Genomic DNA, 12,500 nt, shown 5'->3' with positions numbered 1-12,500 from the left:
GTTCTTAGTAGAACAACCCTCTGTGATGCTGTGTGTAACAAACATGCATGAAAACCTCCTCACAGGCAAAGAAAGGGCCGACGTCTACATAAGGTATATAGTTACAGGACTGTGTTTACAAGCTATTGGCTACAGCAATAATACCACAGCTGTTCCACATGGAATTAGCAAATGTGGAACTTCAGTTTGTGCACAGGCCATCAGCTGATTCTGACCAGTACCCAAAAAAGGCAAGCTGCTGCCTCTGCAAAACAGTTGTACAGCCTACTTCCCAGAGAAAGAGAGAGAGAGAGAGAGAGACAAGAAAAAATGTATATAAAAACAGAAGCAGCAAAAAAGGGAGACAAAAAAGAAATCCATACAACAGGATACCATCATACATCAACAGGAAAAAAAAAACAGGTATGTCAAACAAGCATGCATGTAATGGACTGCAGTAGGGGGTATGTAATAATGGGAAATAGGAAGTTTAATATACATGTCCCAACAAGAGTTGCTGTATGGACATATTGCTGAGCAGAACCTATGGCCATGGCATCTCTGTCTGTCTGGAGTGACATAGAATACAGCTCAGGCCCTGGATGTCACACATATACCCAGATATGAATTGCGAATACAACTATGTTATGCATGTTTGTCTCAGAAATGTCAAGGAACTATACAGGGTAGCTGCATAGTGGAATAATGTCACAGCTGTGTGTGTTGGACTGCATGTGATATACCGAGCTCATACCATTCAACTGTCCATTGTTATGCACACTGACCATATCTGTGCCTCTTATTTGTAGTCATTTACTCAAAGACTGTGTCATGTCTTGCAAATAATTGGCAACTTGCAAACAATGACATTACATAATCTCTCTCCCTTTTATTTGGTCATTGCTGTTTGGAATCCCCACAGTAGATCATCTCCACTCATGGCATTCAGTCCTCTGCAATTTGCTCTAATACACCATACACCTGCATGTCTGCCATCACCACATGCATATGCTTTTTGTAGGCTGTCTGCTATCCCTGTAACCTGGCAGCCTCATCTGTTGCAAGATATAATCAGCATACTCCCTCAGCACATGTCCAAACCAAGCATGCCACTGTCTGGCATTGTCTCCAAGCCATCCAACCTGGGCTGACCCACTAACACACATGTCCCTAATCATATCCCCCCTGTCACACACAGTGCAAATGTGTCTAGCCCTGAATCCTGCCTGTCTTTACAATCCCACTGTCTGCAACCAATATAATGTAGCCAGTCACACTACCCTCCTGTAGACTTTCCATATCACTCTTAATGGTACTTGTCTGTCACTAAAAACTACTGACTCCCCTCCCTACCACACACAGCCTGCCTGTACTCTCTCGTACACCTCTCCCCCATGCTGCCCATGACTCTGAACTGGTGTTCCCAAGTAGTTAGACCTATCCACCTTCCAAACTGTATGCCCTGTATTGTCTCCCTTCCTCTATCGCACACCCCATTCACACATATGTATGTTTACTTAGTCCTGCTGACCATCATCCCTCCCTGCTCTACAACATAACCCCACCTCCCCAGGGTCTCCCCAACCTGTCCCCGAATCTTACTACAGACCACAATGTCATCTGCAAACTGCATAGTCAACAGGGGCCCCTGTCTGATCATGTCTGTCAACCTGTCCCTCACCACTGCAAATATGAAAGGACACACAGCTGACCCCTAATGTACTCCCACCTCCACCTTAAATCCACCTGTCATATCAAAACCAGAAATCACTGCTGTCACACTAGCCTCCTACATATCCTGTAGGTGTCTGACAGACTCCTCTGGCACCCCTGACCTCCACATACAATACCACAACTACTCTCCAGGCAGCATGTCATATGCTCTCTGTATATGCACATAGACACAATGCAGCTGCATCTTAGATTCAGTGCAGAGCTCCATAAACACTTGTGGATCAACGTTTGCATCTGTACTGCTCCTACCTGGCATTAAACCATACTGCAAATCATCAATCATCACCATGTTGTCTACCTAGCTGCCACCACCCTTTACCATTACATCATCCTGTAACCAATCAATGTTATCCCTCATATCTGCAGACCACCCTTGTTCAGATAAGCAGTACCCATACATATTCACCATCTTACACATCCTTTCACTTTCCAAGATTACAGTAAACAATTCAGTTAAAAATTCCACTGCCATGTCTCAGAAACATCTCCAGACATCCACAGGTATGTCACGTGGAACAACAGCCTTTCCACTGTTAAACCCTCTCATAGCTATCCTTACATTCTCCTTGATAATCTGTTGCACCTCCTGATTAACCATACCCACCTCAGCCAATCTTCTCTCCCTCCCCCATTTTTCTCATGGAACAGGCCATCAAAGTGATGTTTCCATATGTTCTAAACACACTCCTAGCTTGTATGTTTCACCCATATTCCTTTATAACCCTTTTGTGCTGCACATCCTTCCTAGCAATGTGCCTCAGTCTAGCCAATAGTTACAGGCCCTATACAGCATCTGTGCTGTCCAACATTACATACAACCCCAGACTCCACATCTGTATGTCAGAGTCCCCATCCATAGCCATGTCCAACACTCTTTTTGCCATGCCCCCATCTCTTTATACTCCTGTCTACTCTCTACATCTGCCAGTCAATCCCACTTCTCCTTTGCCAACACCTTTCTCTGCATACTCCCCTTCTTCATTCCACCACCACGTGTGTGGGAGCAGTCACCATCTGGGCAGCATGTCAACCTGTGTCTGATTGAGCATAGTAGGTCACAGGTGCATTAATGTAATGCTGAGTATGAGTACAAATTGGACACATCCACTGAGGGCAATTGGAAGGCCATCCTCACATATCTCTGCGGTCTCACAGGCAACTATCCAAACCACCCTGTAATGGAGGTCAGCCACAGCACATATACACAAACACACCATAGCTAAAGCTGTCCTGCTTTAGACATGTTTAGGACAAACATCACCCCCCCGGCTCAGCATCAGTATAGAAGGATATGCACACCACATGCACCCCTACCCTCACCATTAATCAGGTGCAAACTGCCTACTTACACATAATGCTATGCATGTCTATACAATGCTGCTAGGTACTGGAGTATTATTTGATGTAATGTTGTGGCTACTGATACTCATTACTAGTGAGCTGTCTCTGTAAAGAACTATGGGCAATGTCTGATGTCCTGTGATGTGTTTTTCCCTGTTTATGTCTTTCAGGTGTGATGCAGAGGCTTCCAGCCTATGATGTCCAGGAGACAGCAACCATAACTGAGGCCATCCTGGAATACTACCATGTCCTCTTCAGTTGGGGTTGCCAACATCAACGGGAGAGGACAATCCTCTGGGAGGACATCACACAGTGAGTGAACACATTGGGTAACCATGGCTGCATGTACGAACAGGTCAGGCACAGAGCAACTGACCTGATTCGGCTTGCATGGCAACGGGCTGCTGCAGTGGCAAGGGACCATTCTGCTACTGGTGGGGGGCAGCCATAGAGGCCCCACTTACAGCAATGGAGGAGCTCCTTACCATCCTTGGGGTGGCCCACAGACAACAATCACTACAAGATGTAGCTGTTGTGGAGATGGGTGCAACTCAGGAAACTGGCAAGGAGCGTCCAGGTAAGGCAAAATTCAACAGCAGTGTACTGAGGTTACATTTCAACTGTGTAGTAACAGTCTTTAGATGCAGATGTCATTGCAAAATAGAGCACTGGGTGGGGTTTAGTAATGCACATATGTGCCTATTTCAGGTGAAGAATAGCAAATAGTGTAATATCATAGTGTAGACTGTACATGTGCATACATGTAGCATTGCTCCTGGACCGATGGCTGTTGTGAAGCTTCTGACAATACCTCTCTCACATTACCTAGGTACTTCTTGTCAAAATGATGCACAGCACCCTGAAGCCAGTAAGTATGAAATCTTCCTGTTGTGGCTCACCATTACCCTCAGGCATTTTAAGGTCATGCATGTGGCCATGCACTGAAGTGTTATAGTCAGCAAATTGCATGTATTTGCAAGATCACCTGTGGTAGGGTTCACTGCATGATATCACAGGGGCGTATTTGCATGAGATGTTACATATCAGTAGCATAACTCACAAACCTCTTATTGCAGGACATCTGGATAATGATTGCCAAAATGTGGGGACAGAGTGCTAATAGTAGGGACATGTTGTATACAGTACTGTGAGACAGTGCATATAAAAGGTGTACACACATGTCACAATGCCAGGTATGTTTGAGATATGACAATGTGAGCACAATACACAAGACCAAAGCCATGCAACCTGTCATGTGACCTATAATCAATACAATGCAAATGTGAAACATGCAACTCTGTTAGGGGAGCATGTAAGTGGAGTGGAAACAGTCCAAGAAGCTAGATGCATATGTGTAGACAGGATGAAGCTCATACTGGGGTATATCAGCATGTGATACAACCACAGCAGTTGATCATATTGGGTACACACCTGCCAACAATCATGGACCCCTGGAGTACCTGCATATAACAGTCAGCTCTAATACCAGGATTATCCCAACACAGACTCACAGTTGCCTGCTACAGCAAAACCCATGGTTTGCATACAGCCTAACATGCTGCAAATGGATTGAATGCTATGGACACATACACACAGCATTGCATATGCCATGGAACACAGTGCAGATAGTCATCATAAGGTGTACAAGAGATGGTGCAACAGTGACAGTTTGAAGAAGTGGACATCCCTACACATATGTTAGGAAAATCATCCCAGAAATGTCCAGGGAGGCTGCCAGTAGCCATACAGCAACAGTGAGGGGGTATCAGACATCTCTGACAAGTACTGGGTGTGTACTACATGTGACAACAATCTTTCATGGACTCCACATGTCTTGGGAATAGGGTGTGTTTTGAAGATGGCAGCTGTTCCTCACAACACACAACAGCCAGTTCTGGGTAACATCTGGACAACAATACATCAACTTTTCAAAATGCATGTGTGGAAATGTGTGAAGGTATTATGAGACCAGGGTTGAATGCTCTTTGTATACTATTTGATCATGTTAGTTTGGCACAGTAACAACACTGCACAACAGCAGAACAGCACTACCCACACAGTGAAGCAGGGTGATGGCAGTGTCCTGCTTTTGGTTTGCTGCCCACCAGCTTGAACTGAGGCTGTAGCCAATTCAGATTGTATTGTGACCACTTCCAAACACTAGTCCCTTGTGGCTGAGATCTGTCTGGTGTCTGCCACATAGCTGTGGATGGGGAGGTATCCCAACATTGCACACAACAATGGGCCACACCTTACATCCAAATGAACAAAATGATGGATTCACAAGAACACAATCAACAGTCTGCTGTGGCCAAGCCTGAGGCCACACCTACATATGAAACACAGTCTGTGTGTTGACCTGACAAGTGCTGTGCACAGGTGATGGCCTTGCAATTGGACAGATTTAGAGGTGTTTGGCAAGGGAGAGTTTGCAAACATTGCCATGTTGAGATGTGCCATGCTGAGAAACACCACCCCAAGAGGACTGAATGCTGTACTGAGAGCAGCAGGTGCTTTACCAAAGTATTGGTTTATGGGTGTGGACCTTCTGCAAGCCAGCTATTGTAATGTTAACATGTATGATATGCCACCACTACCTGATGTGCATGTTTCTCATTCAGAATGCACAGGTTACATGTCATACGAAATGGTGGAAATCTCATGGCAATATTAATGTGGTATCATGTGATATGTCACAAAACCCTGGCATGTTAAGAGGGGTGTGTACACTTACTATATATACTGTCAGTTTGTGAAGTTGTTTGAGGAAATGCCCTTGTTTTCACATACAGGTATTGCAGGTTATGACAACTGGAAATCACAGTATGACATTAAAAGTGGGGTCACCAATCCACTGGTCAAGCCAGTAATGTACCAGACCAGCATAGGAGGTATGTGCAGCAGACAGGGAGTATGACCCACATATTGATATAGTTGTGAAAACTCTGTACAGTTTGTAGTTATGTTCCCTAGGGTTTCCCACAGTGCTATACAGGTGAACAGCACTGATGTCTACATGGGTGTAGTGTGTTCTAGGTGAAGTCTCAACATCTACTAAAGAAACGCACATCCCAGTGGTGTAAAGTAGTAGTAAAACTAAGTTGAAAGGTATGCACTGCATGATGTTGAGGGCCTGTCTAGAGTGTGTCTGTTGTGGTCTGAGTGTGTGTCATGATTGTCACCCTCTGCCTAATGTGAGGTTTGTGTAATGCCTGTGGGACACCTTGTGTGTGTGTGTGTGTGTGTGTGTGTGTGTGTGTGTGTGTGTGTTTGTGTGAGTGTGAGTATGAGTTGAACAGCACTGATGTCTACATGGGTGTAGTGTGTTCTAGGTGAAGGCTCAACATCTACTAAAGACACTCACACACCCCAGTGGTGTAAAGTAGTAGTAAAATTAAGTTGAAAGGTATGCACTGCATGATGTTGAGGGCCTGTCTAGAGTGTGCCTATTGTGGTCTGAGTGTGTGTCAAGACTGTCACCCTCTGCCTAATGTGAGGTCTGTGTAATGCCTGTGGGACACCTTGTGTGTGTGTGTGTGTGTGTGTGTGTGTGTGTGTGTGTGTGTGTGTGTGTGTGTGTGTGTGTGTGTGTGTGTGTGTGTGTGTGTGTGTGTGTGTGTGTGTGTGTGTGAGTGTGTGTGTGAGTGTGTGTGAGTGTGTGTGTTCCCCCCTAAAAAAGTATTGTCAAGAAGGAATTAAATATTATTTCTTCCTGTAGCTCTATTTCTGACCCTTGTGCAGTACTGCTTATACAGTCAGTTAAAAACTGAGAGAGTGCCCCCCTTGTAGTATACTGCAGTATCATTTATTTGCTTTATGTTGTGAGAATAGAATGTATATCAGCCCAATACTTTGGTTATACATTTGCTTTATTAGGTTATTAAACTATAGACCTTTGATTCGATAATTTTTGGCTGTTATCAATGACAGAATATATTTGGGAAGGAAAAAACAGGTATTAGTGCATAAGAAACACTGGTAAACAGATTAAATCTGAAAGTCCAAGATTGTATTGTTTAGTATTAAATTGCATTTACAACCTGTTAAACTGTAAAGCTATACACAAGATGATTTAAAATTGCTTTATTACAGCTATATAAGAGAGAGTAAAGATATATAAAAATTTGAACAAGAATGGTCACTATTTTTAATATGTTTTTGGCAAGACAATGTTGGTATGCAAAAAGCATAGTTGCCTCTGGTGGCAATTCCACTAGATACTTCTAAAGAGACATAAGAATTTTCCAAGATTTTGCTTAATATCAATGTTAATAAATTTGCAGGATTGGACTAAGTGTACTTTACAGTCTTTGTATGTACAAATACAAAATAATTCATTACAAATGAAATTAATGTCTAGTAATGAATAGAGAGACATATTATGTAGAAGTCATCATTCATATCTATAATGAAGGAAAACTTTGTAAATATATGCTACAAACTGATAATAAGAGTATGCATTGTTTGTTATAAAAATAAGTTATCTGTAACTGTGCCTATAGCTGCAAAATATATATTTTTTATCAGTGTGCAATTTGAAAGGCTTGGTGCTTTAAACAGACTACAGATGGAGTCATGCAAAGCTGTGTGTCTCTGATTCAGCAGTAAACAGCCAGCAAGACTGTGTGTCTTAAAAAGACTTTGGATCCAGCACAACATAGAAGCAGTGCACACATAAAATAAATGTTTCAATGATGACCCTAATGAACGTTCCTAACCTGTATCCAAAAATAGGGGGAGTGAGTGGGTAATGCCTTGTATAAGGTCACTCCTGTAAAAGCACAGCATAGCAGTGCAAATTAAAATACATTTTTCAGTCACAATGCCCACACATTCCCTATCACCAGTGGCCACAGGTTTGTCTGAGTGTGTGAGTGTGTGTATATGACAGCAAACCATATAATGATGCGAGTGTGAGTGTGTGTATATGACAGCAAACCATATAATGATGTTAGTAATGTACATATCTTGTCTTTTCCTCACAGATGGGCATGGTGGTCCCAGTCCCTCTCGCTATACAAGTGATGTTAGCTTTTTTGGCGACTCTGACCATGATGACAGCCATAGTGGGGCACAAGTGAGGTTGTCATGGGCTGCAGCTGTGTCACCAGTTGGCATTCCACCTTTGTCAACCCCATCCCCACACACGGTCACAATGCCCACACATTCCCCATCACCAGTGGCCACAAGTGAAGGGCAGCTGGCTGCAGGCATATGACATGCAAGTGTGGAGACTATGGCAAACAACCTGCCAGCCACTAGCCATAGCCAGACTGCCGGGGAGATCACACACAGGCAGATGGGCAGGGGTAGTCAAAGGAGGATTGCTCATGGCTGTCTCCAGGACCTTGTTGCAGCCAGGCGTGAGGGCAATGAGATCATGGACAGATAGTTGGGTGAGATCGGGGTACTCATCAGCCATGAAATATGTGTGCTTGAACATTTGGCAGGGGAGAGGTGGCAGCCGCATGGATATAGCTCAGCACCACAATCACCTGGGGGTCCACGTGGCTGTCCACCGTCATGCTCCCATAGTTGCAGTGACACTGGCAGTACTGAGGGTGGTGTGCTGTCCACACCACGATGTAGGAGGTCATGGGCACATGGTCCTGGCCAGTCTCAACATGGTCACTGTTCCAGCAGACATCAGTCACCATTGGGGAGTAGAACTACACACACACAAACGTATCTTTGAAGGTTAGTGACATCAGCAGGTGTGCTGAAGGAGAAGTAAAGGAAGTTTAGCCTCAACCACATTCATCTAGAAACACGCACACACGCACACACACACACACACACACACACACACACACACACACACACACACACACACACACACACACATCACAATCAGGAAAGAGGTCACCTCCACACACATGCACCAAACATGCACAGGCCATATCATTCCCACACCCCAAACACACACCCATAATGTCAACTGAAGGGCACAGCCTAGGCCTCTGGCAAACCCACAACACCCTGTGCATATGATAAAACCTGTGCCAGATCCCTGCCATCCATGCCATTGATGCAGGGACATGCAACTATGGGTCTGATGCACAGGGTGATCATACTAAATTGTAGCTATGTAATGTGAAAGGTGCTGTCATCTGGCATGGATAAGGGGTACTTCTCAGAGTGTGTGTACAGTTTTGGACATTACGCATTCTTGCCATTAGTAATGCTGAATGAATGTATTTGCATAGTCTGTATTCGGTTTGTGTATAGGTGTCTGTGTGTCACCAGAATGTGGGCCTGCAGGAAGTCCAAGGGTATGGCAGTGTGATAACACATCAATCATGTCCTGGGCACACACACATACATACAGGATATATACATGTATATATAAAGAACAAAAGTGTGCTCAGTTACTGCTTCTGGTGTTGTTGTTTTGTTATACAGCTGTAGACGTTTGGCAATATATATATATATATATATATATATATATATATATATATATATATATATATATATATATATATAAATGGGATCCTTTCAGATGTTCAACTGCATCTTTCACAGAGTCCCAATTTGGTGAGCATACTTGTGCGAAAGTGCTGTTCACCGAAGCAGCAATTTCGCGTAAGTATGCTTGTTGTTCCAGTTGTACTACGGTGCAGTAAGGGAAAATTCCCTTTTCCCCACTATAGTGCGACCTCGGAGTGAGAATATTAAAGTTGGGGGGGTGTGGGGGGAGCAGGGGAGGCTTGCCCCCTGCATTCAAGTAGATTTTGTGTTTTTTTTTAGCATACTTTAAAGAAAACACTTTTTCGATGAAAGTGCTTTTGTTAAAATGTGTTCGGTGGTAATGGATTCGGGCTTTTGAGCTTTCAATCAAAATTCCTAGATCCATACACACATATATATATATATATATATATATATATATATATATATATATATATATATATATGTGTGTGTGTGTGTGTGTGTGTGTGTGTGTGTGTATGTATATGTCATGGTATTATGGATAGGTTGAATTTTTTATGTATATGATTTATTAATGACTGATCAAATTGATTACTCTTTGTATAGATATTTTTCTGTACAATATCCCACCATACCAGTTATATATGGCCTGCCCAAAGTCCACAAAGATCCATTGAATCCACCTCTCCAACCTGTTGAATCTGGAAGGGGGTGGCTCACAGACCCTATGTCTATAAATGTGGAAAAGCATCTTAGAAGTGTTTTAAATACTGTAGAGAATGTGCTGAGGGACAGTAAACAATTTTTGGAACAGCTTTATCTATGGGCCAGTTCTAGGGATGATATTGAGATTCGAAGTGTATTTTTGTCACCTTGGATGTGAACTCTTTGTTCACTGTCATCCCTAACGATGAGGGAATTGAAAGTGTGAGACAATTTTTAACAAAAGAGAGTAGATTCTCCACCACCAAGGTCAATATGATCTGTGCCTGCCTAGATTTGATTTTAGAGAACAACATATTTCTTTTTGAACATGAATATTTTCTCCAGACAGTAGGAGTTGCCATGGGCACAGCGTGTGTCAACACATACACCAATATTGTGCTGGCCAACTGGGAAAAAGAGTCGGTCTTTTGCTGTGAAATGTTTAAACAACATGTCACTTTTTTGTGGATGACATTGTTTTCATTTGGCATGGCAATGAGATAGAGCTTGAGAGGTTTGTGCAGTTCTTAGGGAATACCACTTCCTACTTGTCATTTTCTCTACATTATTCCCAAGCTAAGACTGATTTTTTGGACATTAGTTTGAGTAAGAATATGTTTGGAAATATATCAACTAGGCTATTTAGAAAAAGTTGCAGGAGGAACAACATTCTTCATCGCTCTAGTATGCATCCCAGGCATATTACCAAAAATGTTGTAAAGAACCAGGTACTTCATTGCATGAGATTGCACACTGATGTGGAAAATCTTGAAGAGGCATTGGATGGTCTGTATAAAGATCTTAATAATAGGGGTTATAAAACTGAAGAAATAGACAATGCAATGAAGGAAGTGAGTTTGTTAGACTGTAATAAAATTAAACCCTTCTTTTCTGATAAGTCTCCTATGACTGTACAGGATGATGGAAGAGTAGGTACTGAGATGGTGAATAGGTTATGTTTAACTTTTTCTGGGGATGTTAATAAAATTTGCGAGATAGTGAAAAAGAACTGGCCTATTTTATTAACAGATCCCCAAATTAATAGGGTTATACAGCCTGTCCCCAAATTCAGTTTTAAGAACAGCAGAACCCTAAAGCAATGCTTGTGTTACAAGCACAATAGAACAAATGAACGGTTTACTTCACAGCGTAAGGGGACATATGCCTGTAGGGCCTGCAAACCTTGTTGTAGTATCTGGTCAACTTGCATGGTTATGCATCCTTTGACTTCTAAGCCAATATATGGCTAAGTGCAATTTGTGCAGTGGTTTTTATATAGGTAAGACCAATCATATGCTAAAGGAGAGAGTTATGGAACACCTGAATGACATACGTAACAATAAATTGACAAATGCACTGGCCAAGCATGTATTTGGGTCTGGTATGGATCACAATTTTAAGTTTTTGGTTTTACAGAAAATTAATGAGAGTCAAAGAGAGGGAGATTTATTTACTGAAACAGAGTATATTGAGCTAAGATGGATTGTTGATTTTAAAGCTTATGTTCCACCGGGCCTGAATAGTGCTGTCTCTTTAAAACCTCTTTTGAGAAAAAGAGGTTTGCCCCATTAGTTTATGTCTGTTTTTATTGGTTGTTAATTGTATTTAAACTTTCAGCATGTGAATTTGTTAAGAAGGCAACCATGAAAGTGCTTACCTATCTTTTATTATTTGTATATTAAAGTGTTTTTACTCTCCAGCCGCAACGCCTTTTTATTTTATATTATTTTATATTACTTTCTTTTTGTGCTTATAAAACACCACTGTCCAAGGCCAAGAATACAGCTTCTATGGGACCTGAGAAAATCCCTTGCTGTTTTCTACATGAACTGCAGAGTGACCTGGCACCTTATCTGTGTGCCCTGTTCAAGCACAGCCTCACCTCAGGCTTTGTCCCAACTGAATTGTGCACTGCTACAGTCCCCCCTCTCCACAAACAAGGTGTAACTACAGACCCTGGGAAATACCGCCCCAACTGCTTAACAAGTCTGTTAGGTGAAGCTATGGAATACATCATCATGCACCTAATAAACAGGGATATGAGAATCTGCAGACTCAGGATCCCACACAGTTTACCTTTGTGAAGGGTAGGTCATACCTGCTTATTCAACCTCATCAACTTCTTGGTGTCAGTCACCTGAGCTGTGGATGAAGGCAAAGTGACACATACAGCCTACACTGATCTGGCAAAAGCCTTTGATAAAATTCCCCACTCACTAACTAGGTGGGAACAGAGGCACAAACACAGGGGTAGATTAGATATACTGCTATCATACATTGAGACAGTTGCAGATGTCACTGGGTTTGTTGCA

This window comes from Protopterus annectens, chromosome 10.part0, assembly GCF_019279795.1.
Source record: "Protopterus annectens isolate FY-2018-M chromosome 10.part0, PAN1.0, whole genome shotgun sequence".
In the NCBI taxonomy this organism is placed as follows: domain Eukaryota; kingdom Metazoa; phylum Chordata; order Ceratodontiformes; family Protopteridae; genus Protopterus; species Protopterus annectens.
This window is presented reverse-complemented; position numbering follows the sequence as displayed.